The sequence below is a fragment of the Etheostoma spectabile genome, unplaced genomic scaffold, assembly GCF_008692095.1.
Source record: "Etheostoma spectabile isolate EspeVRDwgs_2016 unplaced genomic scaffold, UIUC_Espe_1.0 scaffold00018835, whole genome shotgun sequence".
NCBI classification, from domain to species: domain Eukaryota; kingdom Metazoa; phylum Chordata; class Actinopteri; order Perciformes; family Percidae; genus Etheostoma; species Etheostoma spectabile.
This window is the reverse complement of record NW_022604507.1, coordinates 42,348-54,573: the sequence shown is the minus strand read 5'-3', so window position 1 is coordinate 54,573 and position 12,226 is coordinate 42,348. Positions and strand designations below refer to the sequence as shown.

General features: G+C 41.9%; 3 non-coding genes across 3 annotated transcripts; 2 read left to right on the top strand and 1 right to left on the bottom strand.

Moving 5' to 3' along the window:
* Positions 1-642: 642 nt before the first annotated feature.
* On the top strand, positions 643-756 carry LOC116682719 (U5 spliceosomal RNA). The gene has a single exon (XR_004330475.1). It is a non-coding gene; the product is annotated as a U5 spliceosomal RNA (small nuclear RNA).
* A 3,894-nt stretch (positions 757-4,650) lies between these two features.
* Positions 4,651-4,738, bottom strand: trnay-gua (transfer RNA tyrosine (anticodon GUA)). The gene is given in 2 exon segments: positions 4,651-4,686; positions 4,702-4,738. It is a non-coding gene; the product is annotated as a tRNA-Tyr (tRNA).
* A 165-nt stretch (positions 4,739-4,903) lies between these two features.
* trnag-ucc (transfer RNA glycine (anticodon UCC)) lies at positions 4,904-4,975 on the top strand. Its single transcript has one exon. It is a non-coding gene; the product is annotated as a tRNA-Gly (tRNA).
* The last annotated feature ends 7,251 nt before the right edge of the window (positions 4,976-12,226 follow it).

The following is a 12,226-nucleotide window of genomic DNA, read 5'->3' as shown; positions in this document are numbered from 1 at the left end:
TTTATTTATTGTATTACGCTCCAGTTTTTATGGGTGTTACAGCAGGTATGAGCACTGTAGTTTGCATATTCGTGGATGAAATATAATTGACATGCGATTAAGTTTATTTTTCAGCAGTAGAGACATTTCACTTCAGACAGATGCAGCAACAGATGCTTCGTTAAACATTAACACACAGGAAATAGAAGTAGTGCTGATACAAATAGCAGAGGATGGTTTCGATCCATCGGCCTCTGGGTTATGGGCCCAGCACGCTTCCGCTGCGCCACTCTGCTCTGCTGTTAATACTCAGGGGGGGGGAAGATGTGTGATTCACATTTTGAGGGAAGGTTTGGGAACCCGCGGCAACCAAGGTACCAACAGCTCACGGGTTGTAAAGTTAAACATTTGGTAGATGTGGTGCTCCTTGCCACTATCTTTTATGTGAGCTTCCTGATTACTCACACATTGATTATTCACATGTAACACTTGTGATTAGCTGGTGTTTTAAAACAGGGCATTGTGAGTACAGATATAAACATCAGTAAGGAGTCTACCAAGTTGCCTCTTATCATTTTAGTTTGGACACCCAGTGAGGCTTACCGCGATGGTTTGGACTGGGTCCACTAGGGTTTTCGGCTGCTCTCGATCAGACGGCTGTACTCACTCTGGTTCTCTTCATAATGCACAAGACTTTTGCCTTTTACTAAAGACTTCCTTGGAGGGGAACGCTGATGAGTTGAAACTATTTTTGGGGGCTTTGCTGTTTGGCCGAGCCTTTTGTACTTCTTTGAACTATCCTTAACTAGACTCAGAGTCTTAACAGCAGCTAAATAACAGAAGCAAGACGATTTTCATGGGCCGTGGACAGCGACTGAGACAACAGGACTCCCCCTGACTGTGACCAGGGCCGATCAAAAAATGTCATTGGGAAGGGTGTGGGAAACAAATTGGCCAGACACAGTAGGGAAAGTTAGTCAGAGAGTAGGATACTGGAGACTTAGAGGACTAACACTAGAAGCAATGGTTTTAATCATCAAGGCAGTGATTTTACCTTTGCTTTTACTCATCAGCTCTGTTTTTATCCCACCCAGAAAAGGATTTTAGACCTGGAACAAGCCATCTTTTATTTCCTGTAAAGGTCCAAGTGGGAACGAGTACAAAGAAGAGTGATAAAGAAGGCAAAGGAGAAAGGAGGGAAGGGAATGCCGGACCTGTTATTGTTTTTAGGGAGCAGATTTACAGCTATACACATAACAGCAGCCACGGCCCCATCCAGAAATCCTAAGACTGCAGCTATGGCACGGTTCTGGATGGGATCATACCTCAGAAGATTAAAGACCTTACCCTCTGATGTTAAAGTACCTGGGTCTTTAATCCTTCACCTTGAGCAAGATGATGAATGAATTAATATCAGATTATGAATTGATTTATTTTGTTTTACTGAAACCTGGCTGGGTGATGGAGAATATGTTAGTCTAAATGAATCCACCCCTCCTAGTAATATTAATAGCCCCATTCCTCGAGGCACAGGCCCAACTGATGACTTCTCCTTCTCCTGTTACATGCTGCACCCCAAGTCCATACTGACTCAATTAAATTAAATTAAATTTATAGTATCAATATAGTATCAAGAGTTATCTCGAGACCCTTCACAGTTGGAGTAGGTCTATACCACACTCTGTAATTTACAAGGGCCCAACAATTCTAGTAGTTCCCTCCAGAGCTAGCAAAAAAAAAGAAATCCCTTTAAAAAAAAAAAAATCCCAGTTGAAGTTTATTTATTTTATGCATCCTTAACTTATTTATAATCCTAATATTAATATATAGGCTTATATTGCAATCTCGTAGCCCTACATGTAGTTGTACCCATATTTAAATGAACACACGGTGGAAAAGTTTTTGCAGTGTTTTTTTCATTTTACTTGTGGGGGAAAGAGAAACTCTGGAAATAGAAACTCTGGAAAAGAGGGATCCTTCGAGCCAGACTTGAACTAGCAACCTAAGGATTTCAGCTTTATACCTCTACAGTCCTCCGCTCTACCAACTGAGCTATCGAAGGGACCTAATACACATGTACGCACTTTCCATTTTTATTTATATGATAACACAGGACCCCCTGGAGGGTATTTCTTTAGATTTACAAAACATTCACATAAACTCGCAGATCAATTGACGAGAATCCCACCCAGAAAAGGGATTTTACACCTGGAACGAGCCATTTTTAATTTCCTGTGGGGGTCCAAGTGGGACCGAGTGCAAAGAAGAGGGACAAAGAAGCCAAAGGAGAAAGGAGGGAAAGGGGAGCAGATTTACAGCTATACACATAACAGCAGCCACGGCCCCATCCAGAAATCCTAAGACTGCAGCTATGGGATCATACCTCAGAAGATTGAAGATCTTGTAGCGGCCCTTCAGATTTATGGACTCAGACGCAGAGAGTTTCAAACGGGTGTCACTTTAATTCTTCTTCTTAAGGAGCACCAGGCACCATTTGTATCATGAACACCGTGAAAACTACAGAAAACACAAGTACAAAATGTTTCAATGTTGATTCACAAACAATTAAAATATTAATCATATTCACATATTAATCGTACCTTATTCCGCTCTCCGAGGGCGCTAATCAACGAGTTTCCCTCCATTAACTTGCATGCTCTCTAGCTTGACACATTCTCACAGTTGGAGCTCTTAGAAATACCATGTGCGAACAACAAGAATAATAAAGTAAATCACAATGCGAACCTTTTCTTTACAAAATTCAAATGAATGAATGATTAATAACTTACAAGTTTTTACCGCTCTGAGCAATGCGTGAGCAACACATTGTGAAGAGAGTATGACCGGAAGTGTAGCGTCAAACAAAATACAAGAAGAAGAAAATGGCGCTTTTCACAATAAAAGCAGAACCGACCACAAATAACACTAGAACTGCAATGTATTGTTAACATAAAAAATATAATACTGTGTAGGAGAATAGAATTGCAATTTATCAGAGACATTTACAGATCTTACCCTTTGATCTTAAAGTACCTGGTAGGGATGAGCGAGTACAGCATTGTCTGTATCTGTATCTGTACTCGGACTGGGGCCTAACCCGGAAGTGGACAGGGTTTAACCCGGAAGTGGGTTGGGTTGTCTGGAAATCGGCGGGGCTTTAACCAGTATGTTATTTTAAGCATGCAATAGATACGGGTTGAACAGAAATTGTTGTATTTATTGCTGATTAGAAAAGTATTTCCATGACAACACACTTTTTGTGTGTAGGGTAGGGGTGCTGTGACTAGCCTATCACAGAATAGTGTAGGGGAGGGGTGCTGTGACTAGCCTATCACAGAATAGTGTAGGGGAGGGGTGCTGTGACTAGCCTATCACAGAACGCAGACACAGTCAGCTACACGTCAGTCAGATTTTTTAACAATCCGAGCACAGATATGGACTCGTATTACTTGTATTATTCTTGTATTTGGCAAAAGTGCTTTATCTGTACCGGATACTCGTTTCTGCCGAGTATCCGGCTCATCTCTAGTGTCTAACAACTCTGTGCACTTTACCCATGTCCTGCTTTACTCAGCAGTTGAAAAGGATTTGTGCGAATTTGTATAGCACAGTGTTGTGGGATGTCGTGACCTCCTTGCATTTATGTTAATTAATGCAAAAATCAGTCTCAATGCCCAGATGGGTTGCCAGATTTGCAGTGAATATCACATTGTCTAGTGATGGGGGTGTAGTGAGCATAGCTACCTTCCAAGCAGTTGGTTTATCACCACTTTTTGAGTTGTCGTGGTCGAGTGTTTAAGGCACTGGACTAGAAATCCATTGGGGTCTCCCCACGAAGGTCCAAATCCTGCCGACAATGAAAGGCATCCTTAGCGTTGGTAGCAAACCAATGACACATCACATTATAAAAAATCTCAGTTGTGCCTTCGTGAACAATATTGTATTATCCCATAGGTACTGGAAGCCTGATTTAGGGTCTTAGCCATGCTGAACACAGCCTGAGCCAAGGCCCGCTTTCCCCTCATGAGTCACCCCAGTGGGCGCTGTAGATCACTGCCTGATAAAGCCAACAGAACCACATTATCTGCAAAGACAATAAAAGGAATTCTAAGGTGCCCAGACTTGACACACTGCTGCGCCTTGAGACGTGTTGTTCATGTCCAGGAGTTGTGCTCTTTCCATCGCTTGACAATATTCCCTTTTAGGATCAAGAGTTCTTCTCCCACGCTGAACACAGGCTGAGCCAAGGGCCACTTTCCCCTCATGAGTAGTCCAACGCGTTCTCCGGGACTTCCTTGAGTCCTTGTAGTATTGTGACAGGCGGAGATACTGTCCATTATACTAACGAGGAATGGCCAAGTTTAAAATTTGGCACATCATTCGATAGGTGGCGCTATTCCAGCATATAGGCCACTTTTGTACTTTATAGTACAAACCTTAAAGTAAATGGTTGTTTTTTTCAATTCTTCTGGTCACACTTGGCACTATTCCACAACTTTTGTCTGTAGTTCTCTATTTTGTCAGGGCTTAACTCTGTCTACCGCAACTCTTTTTTTTGTTTCTTGTTATGTCCCGGCAAGAAATATTATTCTTTTGGGTCGTCTGTCCATCTCTACATCAGAATCAGAAATACTTTATTGATCCCCGAAAGGAAACTTTGGAAAAACAAGATCCTTCAAGCCGGATTTGAACCAGCGACCTAAGGATTTCAGCTTTAAGCGTCTACAGTCCTCCACTCTACCAACTGAGCTATTGAAGGGAGTTAGCAAATAAATATGCACTTCCCATTCTTGTGAATGTGAAAACACAGGACCCCCTGGAGGGAATTTCTGACTCATCAGGGGCTGTAGCTCAGTGATAGAGCACACTTTGAGTCTCAATGCCCAGATGTATTACAAGATTTGAAGTGAACATGCATTGCCCAGCGATGGTGGTATAGTGGTGAGCATAGCTGCCTTCCAAGCAGTTGACCTGGGTTCGATTCCCAGCCATCGCAGTAGCTTTCTTTGAGTTGTGTTAATTGCTTTTTTTTTTTTACAAGAAGTCAACAGAAAGGTTACTTGCCCAACCTGGTTTGATAAAATCTCTTTGAGCTGCATGATTATGGCAAAATGATAACGACAATTACTTTGATCAATATGGAGGTCACGATTAATTATCACAATTATTTGTTGATTTTCTACTCCAAAGTGCTGGAAAGGAAGGTTTCAGGTTGAACCTCAGGTTAACAAGGAACAATCCCAGCAAGGTGATTGATGGATGATTCTAGTTACTTCACCCAGTTCAGGCCAAATGACACAGCTGTAAGAGACCACATTGGTGGCTTCCAGCTATGTAATATATGCAAATGGCAGTGGTGGGATTAGAACCCACGCCTCCAGAGAGTGGAGAGTGAGCCTTAATCCAGCGCCTTAGACCACTCGGCCACACTACCTGCGAGTACCGACTCTCCACATCGTGACAGACACAGGGGCCGTAACTAACGGTATGCTTGTTAATGTTATGGAAAAAAACCTTTGCAAGTAAAAAGCCATAACTTTATTAAAAACTGCTAATACTTTATTAAAAAAATTATCACACTTTTTCATTTTTCTCTGGCATTGTTGATTATTAGAATATTGTAACCAGCATTAAGTGAGTAGGTTTAGGTCTGTGTGAATATGGGCTGAGCATTTACCTGGACTGAACTTGTGAACATCTTCTTTTGCATATTCACTGTAAAGAGCCATTACTCCTCCAACTGCCAACTATTGTTCCAGAGACAATAGGATATACAGTTTTAGATTGCAAGGTAACTGTCCAAGACCAAAGACTACACGGAAATACCTCAAGTGATCAAACCAGTTTGCCAAAATTCGCAGCACAGATATAAAACCACTCTTTAAAATATGTTCATGTACCATTCAAAAACAAAAGTACAATCATAAAACACATACTACTTAGATACTGCAGCCATCCTGATCACAGCCACGGGGGGATCTGCTTGTGCTTTCTTACCAGCAAGTTTCTGGAGGTCCAAATAGCATCTTTGATGGCAACAAGGTTAGCCACTGTGTGAGCCACAAAGTGTATAGCTGTAAATCTGCTCCCTAAAAACAATAGCAGGTCAGGCACTCCTTTATCTCTTTTCTCCTTTGGCTTCTTTGTTAGCATCAAACGTCACTGGGTGGACTTGAACCACCATCCTTTCGGTTAACAGCCAACTGCGCTGACCTATTGCGCCACAGAGACTGCGCTTGTTGGACATTTTATGAGCGGGAGCTCGATCTTTAAGCCACAAACATTTGCTTTATGGCTTTTTGAGGTTGAGCTGCACATGTATGCTTATCAGGCTATTTTCCTGTTACTCAGAAATTGGGGAAGCTGACTCATGCGGAAATGTAGAAGCTGGACGTGCATTGTACTGTTCTTACATGTCACTTGGATTCTGACTTTGAATTCAAATATTTGGCATCCAAGAAAATTCCGGAACTGATGATGTATCAGTCATTTTGCTGGTGGTTTCTTGGTCACAGCAACAAGCTTGATCATTGACATACAGTTGTACACAACGTATCACAAAACTGTCGGGTGGGGCCTTATGTATTTGCTTGTATTACATCAAGTGACCTGCATACCAACCACCATCAGAGATGGCAAAAGTACTCACTGCCCGTACTCAAGTAGAAGTACATATAATTGTGTTAACAAATACTCTGGTAAAAGTAGAAGTACTGATTTAACTTCTTTACTCAAGTAAAAGTAACAAAGTACAGGCTTAGCAATTTACTTAAAAAGAGTAAGAAGACTCGCCCTAATGGTGCTATTAAAAACTCCTTCACCATTCTGGCGGGGACAATGTCTAAGGGACAGTTGGTAGGTTTCATGTGTTGTACAACCTCAACACAGGCTTAAATTCCTCAAACACAGCTGAGTGTGTAGGAGAAGCAGATACAATACCTTAAAATTAGCACTGGTAATTTCCCAGATAGATGCTACTTTGTCAATAAAATAACCAAGACATTTCTCACATGTACTAATTGACACATCTGTTGGAGCAGAGGTGCATGGATTTATGACAGAGTTAATAGTATTAAATAACAATCTAGGTTCGTGGCAATTGCTAGCTATGACAGAAGAGAGATGCTGCATCTTCACCACCTTCACAGCATTCTGGTATGTGATAGACTGTCCCTTAATACACCCAGTGTCACATGTAGATTGTCTTTCCATCTTCGTTCAGCTTGTCTGCAGTGTTGCCTAAGGGCCCTTGTGGTGTCATTTAGCCAGGGTCCGCCTTAGGTTTAACAGCTTTAATCTGATAAGGGGGAATAGAGTCTAGGATTTCAGTGCATGTGGAATGGAACTCAGAGAGAATGTTATCTGGGAAGAGGGAGAGACCAGACCACCAGTCACCTGGTTGTTAATGTAACTTGAAGGAGCTCCACATTTGACAGTATTGACTGGAAGTGATAGGCTTTGAGTTACATGGGGGATACACACTTTGCATTCAGTCTGGTACTCACCATAAAAAATTAGGTATCACTGAAATTTGAACTTGTGTTGCTGCAGTCAGAGTTTACAGTGCTCATCCTGAATGGGCCAGTATAGTGCATCAGAACTGCTTGTTGAATGGTCTATTAGCTTTGGAACCCCTCTTTCCCCACAGCTTTCAATTGTCAGATATGGGTGGGTGAGTGGGCACTGTGTCCAACCCTTTCTGTGTAAAAAAATAACTAAAGAAGTCTCTTGGATGAGAGACAAAACTTCTGCGGAGGACCTTTTACCAAGTCCAGTTGCCCTTGGCCTAGTTGGGATCTTTTGGGGTAATAGCATGGCAATATTTGACATATTTAGACCATAAAGACAGTTATCAGTTTATTTCCCATCTGGCAGGTATATTTGTGGACTCAGTTGGACATTTTGAAGATAATTGCACAATGTTGACCCCATTGTCAGTCTATTTTTCTAGGTAAATGGTTCCTGTACTATGTAAAAGCTCTTTGAGTAATTGTCAAGACTAGAAAAGCGCTGTGTAAATTGGGCTGAAACAGAAAGTTATGTTTTTATCCAGACAAGAAAACAAGGATATTGAATATGAGCCCAACACGATGCAGAATTTTTTTCTGTGCACCATTCATCAGGGCCTTCTCCCCAAGTAAAGCAATATTAGCCACTCCTGTCTAATTACACTGTTCCAGCTGAAGCAAGTCAACAAAGTATCTAGTGAGGTAAGTGAGAGACAGTGGAGGCTAGGACAGTGTGCCCGCCAAAAGGTAACTCACGCTCACAGGGCTCAGCTTGAGTCAGAGAAGGACACAGAGAAACACACAGACTACAAATCAAGGAATAAAAATAAAAAGCAGTAGTGGATCTGAGCACTAAGGTTGATGCTCTGACAAAGATGGTGGAAGCTCTCACAGCCACTAAGACCCATGATCAAACATGCCAGTGCACTCACACCAAGCCAAAGCTAATATCAAAGCAATGTGGTTGCCGAAAGTGTGTTGAGAAGGGGACCAGTACATTGCTTTATATGTGGAGAGGGAGGTCAAAGAGCAGTTGGACGCCTAAAACGGGGGCAAGCAAAGAACATTGGCTAGCCAGCTGCCGATGCACACTCACTAAGCAGCAGACAGGAGTACCCCACCAAATCAGAGACACAACAAAAGGAATGTCTTCATGTTAAGTGTGTAATTGCCCCGGTAGCAAATACAAAGACTGAAGTAAATGAAAAAGTGTTCCAGCTTGTGGGAATGAAATGTAAAATAAGGTGTTACATTCACAGCTACGCAGTGGACTGTTTATTGGACCCTGGTGCCCAAGTCAGTCTCCTGGACCGCTAGTGGGTGAACACTTACCATACTATGGGCTTTTTTTCAGATTTGTTTTCAGCTTTGCTGAAGCGCATTCATGATCCGTAATACCTTTCGAAACCACTTACCCTGGTTTCCTCAGCGGAGCCAGTCGGGCCCTCTGCTCTGGCTGACTGGAAGTCAGCGGCTTCCGGCTAGGAGGCCTCAAAGACCAACTGCTTTCGCAGCGTCCGGTCCCTACCTTCTGGAAGCGAAGCCTCCAAAGACCAAGTACTTTTGCAGCATCTGATCCTTGTCTTCTGGAAGCCAGGCCTCCAAAGACAAACTGCTTTCGCAGCGCCTAGTCTCTGCCGAAGCCGCTGGCCTCCAGCTGCCCGGAGCAGAACCCTGAACTTAAAGACTCAACACGGCTTGTACTTATAAAGTCCTCTATGGACGTTTTGAGACCTCACTGATGACGTCATAAACTTACAGCTGATTGGCCATTAGTTCTTTTGATGTGTTATAGAATGCTGTGATGTCATACACCGTAGACAATTCCAGTCTATAAGACTTTATGATTTGATTTTTATTTATTTTTGAGGGATGAAAGCAAAACACATTGTAAAGAATTATGAGAATATACACATCACACTATAAATGTGTAAATTAATTTAACGTGTATAGAGCAGACATATTTTCACCTGTAAATTGGTAACTATGGGTTTATTAAACCAAAACTAGAGTTGTGATGGTCGGAAAAGTGAAAAAACGACCCAAAACGGCTTCTCATAGTTTTATTTAGTTTCTTTCAATTTTGAATGAAGTGTGTGTTTTATGATGCTAAAATTACTGTTTATTTACATGGAGTCTGATGGATTTAGCAATTTTAATTACGTGGATTTTTTATGTTTAAAAAAGAATCTTACTCTTAAACAGAAAGGTCAACCTCCTTAAAATCCTTTCCATGAAGTTGTCAGACACTTGGAATATTAATCTCAGCCTGTCAGTGGCAAAACAAGCAGTTTTGTGAAGGTATATACAAGCTGGACATTTTCCTCTTTTAACTCACATTGTAGCTTGTTTTGTTGCTGCCAACTGCAGCGATCTTGCTTAATACTACACCAATGTGTGTGTGCTCATGATTCTCTAAGGCGGGATGTCCGAGCTCCGTAGGCGCCTTCTTCTGCAGCGGCACAGGTAAAGACCACGCAGCTGTTGCCATGGTGCTGCTATGATTAGACGAGTGAGTGTATATTAGTGAAATAAATAAATGTTCTTCTTTAAAATACAGGGGCATAAGTATAAACCCCCCCTATGTTAAAATACAGGGGGCAACAGTATACACCCCCCCTATGTTAAAATACAGGGGGGCATAAGTATATATACACCCTTTCTAAGTTCAACAACTGGCTCCTCTATCGGCCTGCCTGAACCTAGGCCTCAAAAGAGACACACACACACACACACACACACACACACACACCCTTAGCGTGTGTATGAAGAGCCTCTGCGGTTGTAGTCTGGTGGAAAGACGTTGATTCTGGGTAGAGAGCTGACACTGCAATGCTTCCTCTGATGAGGAGATTATGTTGTCTTTTAACATGAAACAGCCCAGAAAGCGGTAAGAAGAATGGAGGGGGGGGTTGCACTGCATGTGAAAAGTGGTGCAACCCGGGACATGTGAATGTGAAGGAACGTTTCTGTAGCCCCGACATTGAACTGCTGGCTGTGGGGTTTTGTCCCTAATATCTACCGAGGGAGTTTACGTCCACCATATTAATCTCTGTCTACGTTCCACCGTCTGCAAATGCGGAGGCAGCTGCTGACGTCATTCACACCACGGTCTCACGACTCCAGACGCAGCAGCCCAACGCCTTCATTGCTATCTCTGATCACAATCTTGTCTTGCTGTCACCAATGTATGTTCCTCGTGTCCTGCGGCAGCCTGTCCACAAAAGGACCGTGAGGAGGTGGACTCAGGAGGCTGAGGAGGCACTGCAGGACTGCCTGGAGTCTACAGACTCGTTCTTGTAATTTATTCCTATTATTATTACATCATGTATATTGTATGTATGTATATTTTCCCAAGTATCTCATTTATATTTATATTCTGTGTTGTGCGACTGATTTACGTGTGCTGCTGTAAAACCGTAATTTCCCATTTTTCTTGGGATCAATAAATATCTATTTATCTATAAATCTATCTATCTATCTATCTATCTATCTATCTATCTATCTATCTATCTATCTATCTATCTATTAGAAAAACAATGTCGTCCTCTGCTGGCCAATAAATTATGTGCAGGGTATTTCTACCAATAATTAAATTAAATTTGTTATTTTCTTTAAATTTAGAAAATATTTTCTAATGTGCTTATTAGTACATTTGCTGCTCATAACATCAATAAAGAGTCAAATTAAAACCAGGAACTTCATTACATTCAGTACACTCTGACCAAACTGCTGTCTGCTACACACCAGTTTTTAAAAAGTCAGGCTGGTCACTGACCAATAAGAGGCCCTCAGGTGTTACATCCACATGTGTAGCTCATTAGCATTTAAGGTTTCTTTCAATCAGTTGATGAGAGTGGTCTTTGACTCTCAGGGTAGACTTATAAAAGCTGGTGTGTAGCAGACAGCAGCACATCGTGCCAGTTAGGCCAGGATATACAAGCAAGTGGTCCATTTTAGCTTTTGTTGGTTAGCAGGTGTAGTTTGCTAGCAGCTAGGCTAGCTTTAGACACTGCTAACATCAGTGGCGATGGCGTTTGGGCGTTACCTCAGGTAATTTGCAGGGTCATGTCACTTCACAAGCTGCTGGTGTCTGTTATTGCATCCTATGGTTTCAATTTATGTTTTTAATACATTAATTTGTATTAACAGTGTGACCTTGCTCCTGTCTGTGTGGACAACTGCCAAATGTGATCATATTCCCAATGGTAAAGACTAAAACTGCTGCTTAAACGCATGCCTGTTAGTCCTTGGTGCATATATTCCAATTTGAACCCATTTGTTCATGCAGGAGTTCATATGGAGTGTCGTGATCGTTACTTCATGGTAGCTGTTGATCTCTCCTACTCTGGGAATGAACCTCTCTTTGAGGCAATTGGTAAGTCCTGCACAGCATTACAAGCTAGGGGTCAGAAACCATGTGTTCTCACTATTGAGCTACAATGGCTATTTAACCTTATTTTGTAAGTTATTCCTAAGACTGGCCTGGCAGGTTTTTACTTTGAGTAAATCTGAACAATTAAACCCAAGTATTTCACTGAATAGAGTGAAAACTTTGTTTGAGCAGACAAAACTAGGGATTTGTCTTTCAGATGAGACTGGTGTGTACCCCATCAATAAGGAGTATGGAGCAAAGTGTGGCTACAGTGTCAGTGTTGTCCCTGCTTCGGAACATCTGGAGCTCAGAGCCTCTTACTTCAGCTGTCACACTGACAACAAGGTCTTTACAAATGGCATAC